Raw genomic sequence first — 17,193 nt, 5'->3', positions numbered from 1 at the left:
TTGATATGCACTAAGCCATTTCTTTTAGTAATGATTACAAACATCTACTTTATTATTCATTACTTTGCACACCCATGTATCCACACACAGGGTACAGAATATAAGCACACAAAAGAACAAGGAACAGCAATAGCCTACAGCATTTATTAATATTAAATGTCTCCATTCATTTCCACAGGTGAATATAAGCTATTACATACACACACAGTTACATATACAAATATTTGCTGTGAGTGAAACTCTCTCAGTGCATCTGAATAAATAATGTAGTAGTTTACCCCTTAAGCATCAAAGTAAATAATGCGCTAATTTCACATTCTCCGTGCAGAGGGCAGACAGTATGAATGCTGACCTTTTACATGTTTGCCCTAAATGGTTTCCAGTTCATTAATTACATTTACGGAACATTTATAACCATTAACACAAAAGAGATACGTAAATATTTAAAAATAAAATACTCTCTTTTTTGCATTAGGGATCAGTGGTATAAAGAAGTCTAACTTTGGGAACTTTAGGAGATTATATCTTTATAATATAGACATAAAATGTAAAAGTAAAATTGAAAATGCATTTTCTAAGAGCGCCATGTCTCTGAATAAGCAAAGTTTCACTTTTCTTCCTCAAATAAAAGTCAGTCCAACCTTGAACTGTGCTGAACTTGCACTGCTGGTAAGTCACATAAGCCTGTGGGGACAGACTTGACCTTCCTCACCCTGCCTCTCTTACTTCCTCCATCAGTCCCTCCCTATTTTTCTTTATCTTGTCAACATGTGGTATTAGTCCCAATGTCCTCTTCCCTCCATCATTTGTGTGGTCTATGGTTATGTCCTCTCTATTCTTCATAGGATTAGTACTTTATCTTGTACCAGAGTTTGGAGACAGTTGGAGAAAGGACAGTGACTATAGTAGGGTGATGTAATTGTTAACTAAAGCTAAATAGTAGACCACTAACCATTGTTGTTTTTGTCTCTTTTTATAAATATAAAATTTAGCCACATTACCCTTTCCACTTTTCTCAGACTGTTATTTGCCCTGCCCTTTAGCCCTATAAATGCTTAGGTTGTTGGGCATTAAAAAGCTATGTATAGGGAAGAAATCCTTTTAAAATGTGTTTTAAAAGAGTTTATGAGGAGATGAGTATATAAATAGAGAAAGGTTGTGGAGGGATATACAATACAAGCCAAGTGTGCACACTCACACTTGCAGGCTCTTAGGCTACGTTCACACTGCAGGCGAAAGCACATCAAATCCGACTTTTTTGACCCAATGCGACCAATATCCGATCATGGTATGACAGTGTGAACAGCACAAATCCGATATTTTCAAATCCGATCTGGGTCACTTTTGTATGTGGTACTGAATCCGATACATATCCGATGTTTTAGAAAGCGACTGCTGTTTGAATGGTCATGTCGCATTAAATCCATCTTTTACGTCACTGACACAAGACAGACGCCAATTATCAGCGCCGGAAAAGCGCCCGAGAAGACGTCGTTAATGCTTCCTGACCATCCAGTGTAGATGTCAGTGAAACTGTTGGAAAGACAGCGTTGGAGAAACGTGAATATTTTATTTGTACTGTATAATCTGCAGATTCTGACAGAAATCTGCAACTATCCTTTGAAGCACCGCTCCTCTCTAAAACAGGATAATTATTAGGCCATATGTAAATAACAAAATAACTTTATAACTTAAAGCAAAATTGGGAAACGTAAAGTCCGAAACAAGTCTTTATATTAAGGGCCATCAGTCAAACAATACTGTTTGCTCTGGGTCTAAACAGAGCGCGTTGTGTGTGACGTCTTCTTTTGCACATGCGGGCCACTTTGAGGGTTTACACTAGAGCGCATTTGCTGTCACATTTTATTTATAGTGTGAACGAGCAGACAAAAAAAAATCAGATTTGATCAAAAAATCAGAATTGAGCATTAAGACCTGCAGTATAAATGCAGCCTTAGACTTAACGGGCATTTTGCTGCCAAGTCAAGGAAAATGGATTGATTTGAACACAAGCGATACAAACACAAATAAAAAGGAATTTTCACTCACATATCTTGCGATACTATGTGCAGCAGTATGTGCATCAAAGCATGATCTGAGGTCAGATCTCTTGAGATATTTCAGACTTTGCTACTCACTATAGATCTTCACTACAAGTTCCTCTGTGTAGGCACTCTGAATTTTTCAAAGATTGGCAACAGTTTGTGCAGGTTTTACCACTGGGCTGTTTGTACAGCTCATGTTTAATAAACACAGAAAACCAGAGTAGCAACTGTGCAGACAATAACTGTAGCAAGATTGCAAACATGCATACTGAGTAAGTGTTTGTATATTTGTGTGACAGTGTGCAGTTTAGGAATGGCTTTGAAGCTGAAATAAATTCATTGTACACTCAGATATATTTGTCAAATAAAGCTGATTTGGATTTTAGAGAATGTATTTGTAAGTGTCTGATATCAGAAGTCACTCACTTTCTGTTTTTTGACCACTTTCTCCCCTCAGAAATATCAGCTGCAGCCTTTTGAGAATAGTTTCAATGTATAATGTTTAGCAAAAGAATGGAAAATACTACAAATTGAAGAGATCCATTTGTAGTGGTATTAGTGGGGTAGGAGTATTGTTTATATTTTTATAACAATATTTATTTTGTATGGATCTGTTTGAGGAAAGAGGGTTGTGGCAGTAGAATCTTTCTTACCTCAATGTCTTAGTATTGATCACATCTGCACAGTGAAAAATGCAGTTGTCTGGCACTGAAAATATCCTTACATCAACTCTGACACATGACAATATACCAACATCAACTGGATGTGTGTGCATGTGAGCTTTCTACCAAACATCATCTAGAAACTAAAATCTGTTCTTCTATTCATATGGGGCAAACATTTACCATCCTCTAGATTTACCATGGATTTGATAAGTAAAGACATTTATTCATTTAATTCAATCCTAGTTTTGATTTGTGTGTGGACACAAAAATCAAAATCCACACACACACATGCACATGAACTTTACATCCAAGTCTTAATACACAGGGTTTAATATGATACTATAGCTTTTTGGCCATTCTTCCAGAAATTTATTTGTGAGGTCAGACATTGTTGGATGAAAAGGCCTGGCTCACAGTCTCCACTCTTACTGACCCCAACAATGTACTTTTGGGTTGAGGTCAGGACTCTATGTAGGCCAGTCAAGTTATTTCACACCAAACTCACCCATCCATTTCGTTATGGACTTTCTGCACTGGTGAGCCAAACTGTTCCCACAAATTTGGAAGCATGAAATTGTACATAATATCTTGGTATGGTGAAGCATTAAGAGTTCCTTTTACTGAAACTAAGGGCTGAGTCCAGCTCCTCAAAATCAGGCAATACCATAATTCCCCTTCAAACAAACTTTACACGTTGCACATTGCAATCAGACAAGTACCGTTCTACTGGCAACCACCAAACACAGACTCATCTATCTGATTGCCAGATAGAGAAGCATGACTTGTCACTGCAGAGAGCATGTCTGAACTGGTCTAGAGTCCAGTGGTGGTGTGCTTTACACCACTGCTTTGCCTTGCACTTGTAAGGTTGGATACAGGTGTTCAGTCATGGAAACCCATTCCATGAAGCTCTCTATGTACTGCTCTTGAGATAATTTGAAGGTCACATGAAGTATGTGGGCATGTTTGAGGTATGTAGAGATTGACTCTGCAGAAAGTTGGTAACTCCTATCTACTATCCTTCACTCTGTGATTTTACGTGGCTTACCACTTTGTGGGTGAGTTGCTGTTGTCCCTAATCACTTCCTCTTTGTTATACGACCACTAACAGGTACGATATTTATAGAATGTTTATATTTCATGACTGGACTTGTTGACAGGTGGCATAGTATCACGTTGGAATTCAATGAACTTCTGAGAGCAATCCATTATTTCACAAATGTTTGTAGAATCAGTCTGCATGCCTAGGTTTTGATTTTATGTGGCCATGAAAATGACTGGAACACCTGAATGCAATGATTTGGATGGGTGAGTCTGTGTGCTGAGAGTTAGTGGAGACAACATGGTTGTATTCTAAAATGTCTGTGTGTGTGTGACAAGCATGTGTTTCCCTATCTGCAGGTGTGTTTATCTGGCCATTAATTATTGTAGCACCAAAGCACAGGAGATATGAATGGCTACCTTCTTTAGCCAGTCCTTGCTTCGATAACATTTTAATGTAGTAATCAGTGCAATCCATTTTTTCCAGTCCATGTGACTTACATGACTGACAACACTCATTGTATTTAGACATTCGAAACAATCCAGTTAGAAGGATAATATACATAAGTACTCAGTCTCTGGTAAATTTTAGCTAACTTGTTACCAGTAGTGCTCAAGGTCAAGGAGAGTGCACACACAGCTGAACCCCATTCTCTAGTTTATTTTTTATTTTAATAAAGTGTGAAAGCAACAGTTATCAGTGAAAGTATACTCTCTTTGGCCAAAGTTTAGAACACAGCGAAAACAAGCAACGATTATAAGAGCAGTTACGTATTTGCGCAAAAGTCCACTAAACACACAGGACCGAGCCACAAACCCTCCCAACCCAGACTCTGGATAGTCACATTTTGGGGGATTTGATGAATTTGGACAGATTTCTAGAAATGAGAGCTGCTCCATCCAAAGTGGGATGGATGCCGTCTCACCTAACAAGACCAAGTTTCCTCCAGAAACTTTCCCAATTATCTATAAAGCCCACATTGTTTTTTGGACACGACTCGGACAGCCAGTAATTTAAAGAGAACATGCGGCTCAAAATGTAACTAATGGTCCAATTGGGAAGGAGACCAGAGAAAACGACAGAGTCCAACTGTCAGGATCTGAAGGCGCCTTGACCGGTCGACCTGCCAGTGTATATATTTGTGTGCGTGTGTATGTGTGTCTCTCCTATCGCCCTGTCTTCCCCTCTGGCTCCGCTGTCATGTGTTAGGAGGTAACCTAGCAACAGGCTACCTCCGACCCGGAAGTGCTGTTGCCCGAAGCTGCCGCACCTGCAATCAATCCACCAGCTGCTGCAACCCACTCCGTCAGTAAGTGTGGCTGCAGCTTGCCCACTACCTCCTTCACCTCCACCACCTCCACCTAGGCGAGAACATACATTACCGGTTCCGGAGACGTTTGATGGAGATATAACAAAGAGTCGAGGCTTTCTGATGCAGGCAGAAAACGCACTCCGGGGAGCCTTCCTGAACTGCCTAAACGAAGAAATCAAGCGTAAGTTAGCTACAAAAGAGCAACCTAAGTCTCTTAGCGCTTTAATTAATATGTGCATTCAACTGGATAATCATATGAGAGCGTTTGGGAGACAGGCAGGAGAAAGACGACGACGGCAGGGGGTGCCAATACGACTACCGGATTGCTTCCTTCTCAATGGAGAGAGGAAGAAGAAGACCCAGCGGAGGATGAGGAACAGCCGATGCAGCTGGGCTGGGCTCGGTTCGGTGCTTCCCATTGGAGGAGAAGACAGAGTGCTTTGTGTGTGGACACTGGGGACACTGGGCCGATACCTGTCCGAAGCGAGTAAAAGAATCCGCCCGCCAGTAGCTGTGGGAATACTGGCGGGTGCTACAGCTAACTCTGTTCCCCATCTCAGTTGTCCGGCCAAGCTGACTTTTCATTCCCTAACTTACCCGTGTAGCGCGCTAATTGACTCTGGAGCTGAGCAGAGTTTTTTGGATGAATCGCTAGCTCATAAATTAGCCGTACCCGCTGTTCCTCTCCCCGAACCTCTCCAGGTTTCGGCTCTTGACGGCAGCCCACTGACTACGGTCACTCACCGCACTCGAACCATCACACTCACCCTCTCTGGCAATCACTCAGAGCAGCTCAGTTTGTTTCTTTTTAAATCTCCTGATGCTCCCCTTGTGTTGGGCTATCCCTGGCTGCAACAATGTAATCCGCAGATCGACTGGGCCAAGGGCCGTATTTCGGGGTGGAGCAGTCAGTGTCACGCTTTGTGCTTACCCTCCGCTACTCTGGGTGCCACGGTCGCTGGCTCCGCAGAGCCTGTTGCACCTCCTGATTTGTCTGGTGTTCCGCCTGAGTATCATGACCTCCGCCTTTGAGCTCCTCCAGGGCGCCACGATTTTTTCCAAATTGGACCTCCGCAATGCTTACCACCTGGTGCGGATTCGTGAAGGGGATGAAAGGAAAACAGCGTTCAATACTCACCTTGGGCATTTCAAATACCTGGTGATGCCTTTTGGGCTCACCAATGCCCCTGCTGTTTTCCAGGCTATGATTAATGATGTGCTGCGTCCACTCTTTAACAACCGTGACACCAACATTGTTTTGGCAACACACCATTACACACCTATTCAATATTGATTTTAGTGACCTCCGGTTGACATGACCTCCGGTTTTTCAAGGGTGCGAAGCTGAGTCTCCAATTCAGTGATCTGGCCTCCAGAGCTGCAAATAGGCTACATTTACTACAAGTATCATTACTGCTAAAGGAGGCTGAGAGGTAACTAAACATCTGACACAAAGAGAAAAAATGTGCAGCAGGGACAGATAAAGAGGTCATGCTGCTAGCGAGTCGGCTAGCTAATATAAGCTAGCGAAACCAGTGAGTGAGTACTGAGACTATAAATTAGCGGGTGAATACAAAGAGATTGTGCTTCGGCTGAAGCATGTGAAGATTACCCAGTGAAATTACAAGTTATCTAAAAGTTTTTAATTAAATTCCTATGCAGATAAGCTACACAAAAACACCACTGTGTGTTGTAACAGGAACAGGAAGTGATACTCTACCACAGAGAGAACGAACACCAAGTGACAGCGCTGATGATTTTGTGCAGAGGATCCATGCATCCTCTAATCTAATTAGTGTGCTTAACAACTCCACTTCTACTTTTCACAGTTTTTTTCTTAGCACTCAGTTCATCTTGTACACTATATGTCCAGTGGAAAGCACTGCATCTTGATACAAGTGTGCCTTACAACAAAATAAAGTATAAACATAGGAGGGCTTCTCTAGTAGCACTGCTAAGAAATTTCCTAATATATCTGCCCCCATGCACTACACATTTTGTTGTGATTGGGTAATCATTTAATCTTGTTATCCGTGTGGAGGGCACATTATTTGGTCTACTCTCAGTCAACCCTATGTGACTACAAACGTATCAGTTTGCAAAGTCTTGATGGAAAAAAACAAATCTTTAAACTTAACTTCCCTCTTGTTGTCTCACCTTCACCCACTCCATTGCACTCTACATCCCTCTTGTATCTCAGCTCCCCCTTCTTTCCATCTGTTTCCATTTCCCCTATCTTTTGTCCTTCTGTGTGATCTGTTGCTCCTCGGGGTGACGTTTTGGGTCAGATTGATGGTGTTCAAGCCTGACTCTGGTCAGTGAGGTCTTGCTTCATCACACATATTTTCTAATTTCTCTTTCTCTCTCCTTACTATAATTCCCACTCTGAACCTATTTTATCAATTTTCCTTCACCCCCTTCCCTTCCCCACAGCCCTGCAATCCAGCAGCTTGTCCTACTTTCTCTCTTCTCTATGTGGGGACCATCTCTTTTTCTTTTTGTCCCTACATTCTTTCTGCTCCTTCCATCTTTCCGGGCACTCCCCCACACCCTTCATCTGTCCTGACAGATTAATAGTTTTCCTGTCCTACAGAAAAACCTACAAAGACTTGTCTCTCCCTTGACAACACTAAACTATGACTCTTTCACTTCTTTCTTAGTCTTCTTTTCCATCTTTTTTCCTCTCCCCCTCACACCCAGTGACCTGTGCTTCCTTTGGGCACACTATACTAGACATTAATAATCCTTACTACCATTTTGTTCTGTTAAGATGCTTACTGGCCCTACTTTCTACTTTTCTTTACTTTTTTATTTCCAATAAACACTTTTTAAGTGAAGGTATGTAAAATGATCCAAATAAGGTAAAATTACTATGTGATTTGATAGAACAGTAGTCTATCTATGCACTATGTCTTTTTTATTTTTATTTTTTAATTTTTTCCTATAGTAACAGTTTTACTTCCACAGATTGCTTTTCTGAGATATTGACTTTCTTCACAGATAAGTACATTTGAGAGTGTCAGTATCTTTCAGTATATACTGGTGGTTTTGGTTTTTCAAAATAATTGTTGCAAAATAATTCACAAATGATTTTGTGCAATTGTAAAATGAGTTAGACATATCTTTGGGACTTCATTTGCTTCAGTAATGTCAAAAAGTAAAAGTAGAAACAAACCATTATTTTTTTAAGATTTTAACCTTGATTTATGCCCCTTTTCGCATTTCATAGGTATAACTAAACATAGAAAGGAGAATAACGGCAAATCAATACAAACATGTTCTTAGTACAGGTCTATATTCCATGATGAAACTTTTCTGTCCTGATGGAAGTGACTTCTTCCACAATGCCCCCACCCACACTGGATCACTGAATGAATTGACAAGTATGAAATTCTGCCAATATTAAGCTACATTTTCCATTAAAATACTTTGTAAAAAAAACATATAAAAAGCTAAATTCTCGACACCTGAGAGAATACATAAAAGCATACAGCATGACTAGCTTTTGCAAGATGATGATTTCACAGCCAGCATATTTTTACATTAGATTTCTGTGTAAAATCAAATAACTGCTACAATGCCTCTTATGAGCTGTGAATCATTACAGTACACTGACAATCATGCAAATCTTTGAGTACATAAAAAAAAAGTTTTACTGATTTTTTTCCACATAGGGCTTTTTTAACAGCTCCCAAGTCTCCTAGAAAAACATACAAACTTGGCCACATTGCACTGCAATGACTAGGGGTTGTAAAAGAAGGAGAACATCGGTTTTACATCTCAATCATGTCTGATTTACGATGGCTTCTCTCTGCAAGGGATTCTGCACCTGTGGGTAATATCCTTTAAGTGTGTCTGTCTGTGTCTGAGTGTGTGTATGTGAACACATATGAAGCTGTGTGATAACTAGTCACAGTAGGGAAAGAGTATGTGTAAAAGGAGACTAAAACAAGACTTTCCTATGTACACAGATGTGCCAAGATGCACATTTACATACACATTTGAAGAAAAAAAAACAGTCACTGAGCAAGCAACCACAAGACATTTCCTGTCTATGAATCAGGCTGATGATGGAAAGTGTAGCTTTTCGATTGCTGATATACAAGTGGCCCAGATGATGCACTTTGATTGTGCAGCATTCACTCACTGCACAGTCAATCTCAAAGCAGAGGGAAAGAAGAAATCAGCTCTCTTTTTTGAAAATAGCAATGGATCCTGACGGCTTGGAGGGTCCTTAGAGTAGAAGGACATGAATAGATCGGACAAAGAATTGATGAATAGATAGAGAATATATATGGAGACAAATTTAACAGATTCAAGGTTTGGGGAATGAAAAAAGGGATGAGCAAACATGCAAATGTGGGCTTACATGACTGAGAAGAATTGGTAGGGAAAAAAAGTCCGGGTGATTAAAAAAAAGATGTAATGGCTGATAAGTCTGTTGATTGATGGATGAGTGAATGGGTGTAGTAGGAATGTTGGGGTTTAGGGAAGGATGAATGGAGCCAGGGATGGTAGGAGACAAATAATAATGATAAAGGCAGACTGACAGTTAAACGAATTGCCCTATTTTTCTCTGACTGTGGACAGTAAAAGCCAAATGTTTTTTAATAATAATTTGAAAGTAGAAGCATACCAAGGGAATGTTCTTTTGCTGGATGGTCTTATTGTTAGCTCTGGCCCCAGATGAGCTTTTCATAAAATGGTAGGGACAAATAAGCAAGGAAAAGAAAATTTTACATCCTGCAAAAATAGTAATTTTTGCCTTGCAGTCTTTTACACATGATCCATTCCAACAGAAGAAGCATATTTGCTGACCTGGAACTCATTATGTTATATATTATGTATTATATGGTACTGGTGAATCACAGATGTTCATCATTTTGGCTCATCTCAAGATCAGTTAAGTTACTATGCTGTCGTTGCAACCAAAACCAGAAATCGTGAGCATAATGATGAATAAACAGTTAAACAACTGTTTTTCTAGCATCCCCATGCCTTTTTACAACAGTCCATCAATAAGTGGGAACTGAGGAAACCTGTTGTTCAACCTTTGGGAGAGGAATGTTGTCCCATTTTGGCCTGATGTAGGATTCTAGCTGCTCAACAGTCCTGACTCTTCTTCATTGTGTTTTTCATTTGACAATGTACTAAATGCTTTTAATTATTGAAAAGTCTGGACAAAAAGCAGGCCAATTCACTATTAGGGTGCCTGGGTTGTCGACCCAGTGTTTTGTGTTTTTGGTTCTTTGATTTTGTTTATTTCATTATATTCTAGCTTTGCCTTATGGGTTATAGGTTTATTCTTAGTTTAGGTTTTCGGTGTGGGTTTGGTAGAGTTTTAGTGTTCTGGTTTTCTGTCTGTGATCCATAGTTACTGTCTCCCCTGTCTCCCGTTCAAGTCTGCGTGTCTGTGTTATGTTTCCTGTTTTACTTTGAAAGTCCGTGTCTCATGTTAATGTGTCTGGTTTTGCTTCCTTTGTCTCGTTAGGCCTGAGTTGCCCCAGCTGTTTCCCTCCTGTTTCCCATTCCCTGATTGCGCCCTCTGTGTATTTAAGCCCTGTGTTTCTCTGTGTCTGTGTTGCGATCTACCCTCATCTTGCTGTGTGTTCTGTCTGTCTGTGTAAGTTTATTTTGGATTTGCCCTTTTGTAACTTTCAGCATTAAAGCTGTATTTAAGTTCACCTTTTGTCTCCGAGTGTCTGCACTTTGGGTCCTCCATACCACCACTCCTGCCTGCACACAGCCTGCACATGACATTCAGCACATGGAGTCTTCAACTGATAGTGGTGTGCGGATTGATATTGAAATATCGATTCTTCTGATACCAGTAATTTATGTTCTAGAATCGATTCTCATATTAAAATATCGATATTTTAGTACTTTGGGGTAAATTTGTAGTTTTTCATTAACAGGAACACAGTGGAAAAAAACTACATCATTTGGATTGTCTAAATTGGAAGGAACTACTTCCTCTTACGCCTTTCATAGTCATATGCGAAACACGGCTGTATAAATGTGTCGCAGCCCCCTGGTGTGCGCACTCACAACAATGGCTGAGCGTAAACGGAGTCATGTGTGGACATATTTTACCTTCACAAACAGCCAAGACGTGGTTTGCGATACATGTGGCAAGACAGTGAGGTGTTGTGGCAACACCACTGACCTCGTCAAACATCTCAGAGTAAATCATATCACAGAATATGATGAGCTTATGTTGAGGCGAACTGAAGAGGAGGAGAGGGACAGGTGCTGCTAGGGCGAGACAGACATCTCTTGCGGAGTCCTTTAGTGCTGCAGGCAGCAACATGCTCAAAAAGCGCACAACTTCAGGTTTTTTATTTCTATATGATAATTCTGAATCATTAAGCAATGAGAACAAGTAGTCCGATGTCCTGTAATCATTATGAAGCTATATTATTTTATTATTACAATTACATAATGCAATTATATATTGTATTATGAAATACAATGAAACATTACGTTTTTGTACAGAGTATCGGATCAGTATCGTCGATACCACCCTGAATTTTACTTGGTATCAGATCAGAAAGGAAATCAGTGGTATTGCACATCACTATCAACTAAAGCTAATCTATTTTAATAGATGTAGTATGACGTTTTAGCTTTGTTTTGCTGAAATATGCAGGAACTTCCCTGACAACCTGTTTACCTTTCAGCATTGATAGTGCCTTTGCAGATTTCTAGTTGCCTCCAAAGGTAGTGATGCATCCTCATTTTATCAGCAGGGATGGGAAATGAAAAGAATTCAGTGATTCTGACTGCATTATCAATACAATTTATTGATTTGATTATCATTTCTCTTATCAGTTCTCATTGGCTCTGCTTTGAGAGTCACCACCATGGCTAAGCTGCATATTCTAGATATTTGTGCAAATTAATTGCATGCTGTGTGCACATGCTTTCTTTGTTCTATTGTGAATAAAATATGAGTTTGACATTTGCCAATCATTATATTCTGGTTGTATTTATTTTTTTACGAAGCAACCTATCTATTGTGCAGTTGTTTTTTAAATATTTTTCTTTGAATTGAATTTAAAGGATTGTTTTATTTAATAAACATTTACTAAACTATCATACAAATGTTGCTACTGTGGCTAAATTCTATGACTGACAAACTGAAATTTGGCTGCAAGATGATGAGCTGGCAGATTAGTCGCTGTGCCACTTGATGCAAATGGGAGCACAGTTGGTTTGCTAGAAATCTTTAATAAATCTCCATAGTTATCTTCTGCTTCTGACATCTCTGGCTATGTCAAAAAAATAATGTGAACATTTGTCTGTTTGGCAACCACAATTTTGATTTTAGACAGCCATAGCTTTCTCACAGTATGTAATTATTCGTTGTTCAGTTAACAACAAATCATTGAGAGGAAATAGGGAGTTTCTATCAACCTAGTTTGGAGCCACTTGGCTGTATGCAGAAACTCAGCCTGTCACATTACATTATTTTCCACATGAAAGAATTTATCACCTTCCAGAACATAAAAATCAGATAACTTTGGTTTATATACTGAATCACAGAAACAACCTAAAACGAAGGTGATTTATTTTGTCTATAAAAATCATGAAACGTGAATGCTCTTGGTGAAACTGAAATCTGCATGTGGGCTGTGAGAGGAGAAAATGACAGAAGGTTGATGATCTGGTGCCACTTAATAGAAATGAAGACTGAACTGGTTTGTTTGTAAGAGATTGTCTACATCAGAGTGTGCCCATAACAATTCTTGCTGTCACTGTGTGCTAAACATTTGTCAGTTTGGCAGACTTTCTCTTGGGATGCCTCTTCCAACATGACATTGCTTTGGAGAATTATTTTTGACAGTTTTTTTCTTTATTGTGCATCTGGGAGTTTATGAGAGATGAGATATGGCAAAAGCACTTTAGGAGAAGAGTGCAAAAGTAATTAGAGATGCCATTGGTAAAATGTAATGCCTTGATGCAAGCCCAAGTGTCTTGGGGAAATTCAGTGAATTTCCTCCAGTTTCTGCTGCTCAACAACTGAGTAAATAAGTTGACTGTTGAACATTGCATGATATATATCTCATTTATTCATTAATTAATTTTTCTCTCGCAGCGATCAAACAAGGTTATGCAACATAAATCTGACAATGAATTTTTGACAGTTCATGATGTAAAAGAACCAAAAAGCTTCACTACTGAGACTGAAAAACTGATACTAAAAATTAAAATAAAAAAACAGATGTCACACAGTTTTGTGAATAGATTGGTCACTTTATTACATTTACCTTTTCAAGTGTTCATTATGCATTGACAGTTAAACAGAGGATTTAAATGACTGAATGTGGCATGGTTGGTGGTCTCAGATGGGCCTGTATTTCAGAAACTCCTCAGATTCAGTCACCTCTAGTGTTTATAGACAATGGTCCAAAAAAGAGAAAATATCCAGTGAGCAGCAGTTCTGTGGTTGAAAATGCCTTTTTGATGCTAGAGGTCAGAGGAGAATGGCCAGATTTCTTGGTTGGAAGAGAGTAATTCAACCATTCTTTACAACCAGAAGGTTGTAAGACGGTATGCAGAAGAGCATTTATGGAAGCACAACATATTGAACCTCAAAGCATGTGGGCTGCAGCAGCAGAAGAGCAAACCAACAGCGAAAGACGGAAAAATGTTGTTTGGTTTGGTGGCTTTCACTTTATGCTGTGACATTTGAATGATAGCTTCACAAACAAACATGATAGAAGCACTGATCCATTCTTCTGTGTATCAACGATTCAGTCTGCTGGTGGTGTAATGGTGTTGGGGCTATTTCATTGGTACACTCTGTGCTACAATATCAACTGTCATTTAAATGCAGCAACCTAGAGTATTGTTGCTGACCACGTGAATCCCTTTATGACTACAGTGTTCCCATCTTGATATGATTTTTTTTTTTTTTTTTATTGATTAGCATTCAAATATCTCAGTGAAGACAGAACAAAGATCTACCACAAAGCAAGAAAGCATGAGACAAGGCTAATCAAAAGGTATTGGCTGAAGCATTTGCTTATTACGCCAACCCTTTTAACAAAAGATCTTTTAGCATGCAGCTCCTGTACACAGGGCTCGAAGCAAATAATAAAACAAAGCAAAAACAAAACAAACAAACAAACAAACAAGAAAAAAACAAAAAAACAAAAAACTTTCCACCTTAGTAAGTAACTACATCAAAGCAAAAGAATCAAGAGGTTTTTTTGTTTTTTGTTTTTGTTTTTCTTTGCTCTTTTCATTCTTGATATATATATTTTTCTAATACTCTATTTTTAAACATATTTTTAAACAAGGAAAATGAACTACACCTTTTTAAATCACTGTCATAACTATTCCACAGGTTAACTCCTCTAACAGAAACACATCTCTGCTTTATATTTGTCCTTATCTTGTTTTTTTTAAAGAAATCTGTTCCCCTTAAGTCATATTGACTCTCTCTGACTTTGAACAGCTTCTGAGTACTGGGGCAAAGCAAGTTATTTTGTGCTTTATACATTATCTGTGCCATTTTATATTCAACTAAATCATAAAATTTCAGGGTATTCAGATTAATAAACAAAATGTTAGTTGGTTCTATATAGTTTGATTGGTTTATAATTCTTATAGCTTTTTTTTGCAACTTGAAAATAGGAAGAGTGTTCGTTTTATATGCATTACCCCATATCTCCAGACAGTAAGTCATATATGGAAGCAACAGAGTACAATAGAGTGTGTATAATGATTTTTTGTTCAGGACATGCTTTGTTTTATAGAGAATAGCAATGGTTTTTGACATTTTTGTTTTCACATGGTTTATATGAGACTTCCAACTCAGCTTATCATCAATTATCACTCCAAGAAATTTATTTTCGTACACTCTTTCAATTTCAATTCCATTAACCCTGATTTTAGATACATTTTTCATTTGTCTAGTGCCAAAAATAATCAATTTTGTTTTCTTTATATTTAATGATAACTTATTTACATCAAACCAGTTTTTTAATATATTTAACTCCTTTTCCGCTGTAGTCAGAAGCTGTTCTAGGTTTTTACCTGAGCAATACAGAGTGGTATCATCAGCAAACAATACACATTTTAACAGTTTGGAAATGCTACATATGTCATTTATGTATAATATAAATAATTTAGGGCCCAGCACAGAGCCCTGAGGAACACCACAAGTTACCTTCAACTGCTTAGATTTTACATTATTGAATTCGACATATTGATATCTGTCATCCAGGTAACTTTTCATCCACTTGTATGCTAACCCTCTTATGCCATATCTCTCTAGTTTATTCATTAATATAGAATGATCAATCGTATCAAACGCCTTTTTTAAGTCTATAAAAACACCAACAGTATATTCCTTATTATCTATAGCATTAGATATCCCTTCTACAAGTTCCATCACTGCCATCGAAGTGGACCTTTTCACTCTAAAGCCATATTGGTTATCACTTAGGAGATTATGCTTCTCAATATATTTATCAAGTCTATTAACAAATAACTTTTCTAAAATTTTTGAGAACTGTGGGAGCAGTGATATTGGCCTATAATTGGTAAACTGACTTCTCTCTCCGTTTTTATGGATTGGAATAACTTTTGCTATTTTCATTTGTGAGGGAAATACACCAGTTTGAAAGGACAGATTACAAATGTATGCGAAAGGTTGCACTATATATTCTATAATACTTTTAACTAATATCATGTCAATACCAAAACATTCAGTGGACTTTTTATTTTTAAATGTCTTCACAATGTTAATTATTTCTCTATGAGTTACAGCACCAATAAACATGGAGGACACATTCTGAGTAATATGTTTATTTAGGTCGTTATTATTTCTTGACTCTGGAATTTCTTTTGCTAAATTAAAGCCAACATTTACAAAGAAATCATTAAATTCATTTGCAATGTCTTTAGTTTTATCAAGCACAATATCTTTATCTTTTTTAAAATAATCTGGATAATTCTTATTTTTTGAGCCCTTTTTGATTATACTATTTAATATCCTCCATGTTTCTTGTGTGTTACTTCTACTTTGCTCCAATAATTTGTGGTAATATTCTTTCTTACTTGTTCTTATAATATTTACTAATCTATTTTTATATAACTTGTACTTTATTTCAGCATCTTTTGTCCTCTGTTTTATGAATCTCTTATATAGATTATTTTTCTTTTTACATGCATCTTCTATCCCCTTTGTGATCCATGGCTTATTTGATCTGTGATGCTTTCTAGTGATTTTCATTAAAGGACAATGTTTTTCATATAGTGAAATTACAGTTGATAAGAATGCATCATATGCACTATTTGAATCTTCATTTGCAAAAACCTCATTCCAATTGTGTTCCTTTAAGTCCACCTGGAGGGCAGCAATGGCTCTTGTTGTTCTAAGTCGTATCATATCAAATATTTGATTCTTTTGTTTAGTTTTAATCCCAAAATAATTTTGAAAAATTGCAAAAACAGGAAGATGATCGCTTATATCAGTTATAAGAAGTCCACCTACTATTTCATGGTCAATTTTATTTGTGAATATATTATCTATCAATGTAGCTGTATCAATTGTTATTCTACTTGGTTTTATAATTACAGGGAAAAGGGAGTTACTATACATTGTATTTATGAAATCTGTTGTTTTCTGATGTCCATTTGGGTTTAGCAAATCTATATTAAAATCACCACAAATTATTTGCACTTTTTTATCATTTAGGTTGCTAAACATAGCAGCAAGTTTTTCATTGAATGTCTCAAGGCATGAACCTGGTGTCCTATAGATGCAACTTATAATTATATTGTTAACTTTTTCAACATGGATTTCAATAGTGACACATTCCAATACGTTATCTATGGTGCTTGACATACATTCAATCAGACTACATTTCAAAACTTTATCTACATATAAGGCAACACCGCCTCCTTTTTTATTCACCCTGTTCATTGTAAAAAATTCGTATCCTTCCAGTCCCATTTCACTAATTTTCTCATTATCGAGCCATGTTTCTGATATTGCAATTATATTAAACTTTTTTAACTTACTTAAACATTCTGTAATTTTAGAAAAAATTTTATACAGGCTTCTACTATTGAAATGTATGACCGACAATGCGTTTGCCATTTTAATATTCATAT

Source organism: Neolamprologus brichardi, chromosome 7, assembly GCF_056152115.1.
Source record: "Neolamprologus brichardi isolate AB-2024 chromosome 7, ASM5615211v1, whole genome shotgun sequence".
NCBI lineage: Eukaryota > Metazoa > Chordata > Actinopteri > Cichliformes > Cichlidae > Neolamprologus > Neolamprologus brichardi.
The sequence above is the reverse complement of the archived record's forward strand: the minus strand, read 5'-3'. Positions refer to the sequence as shown.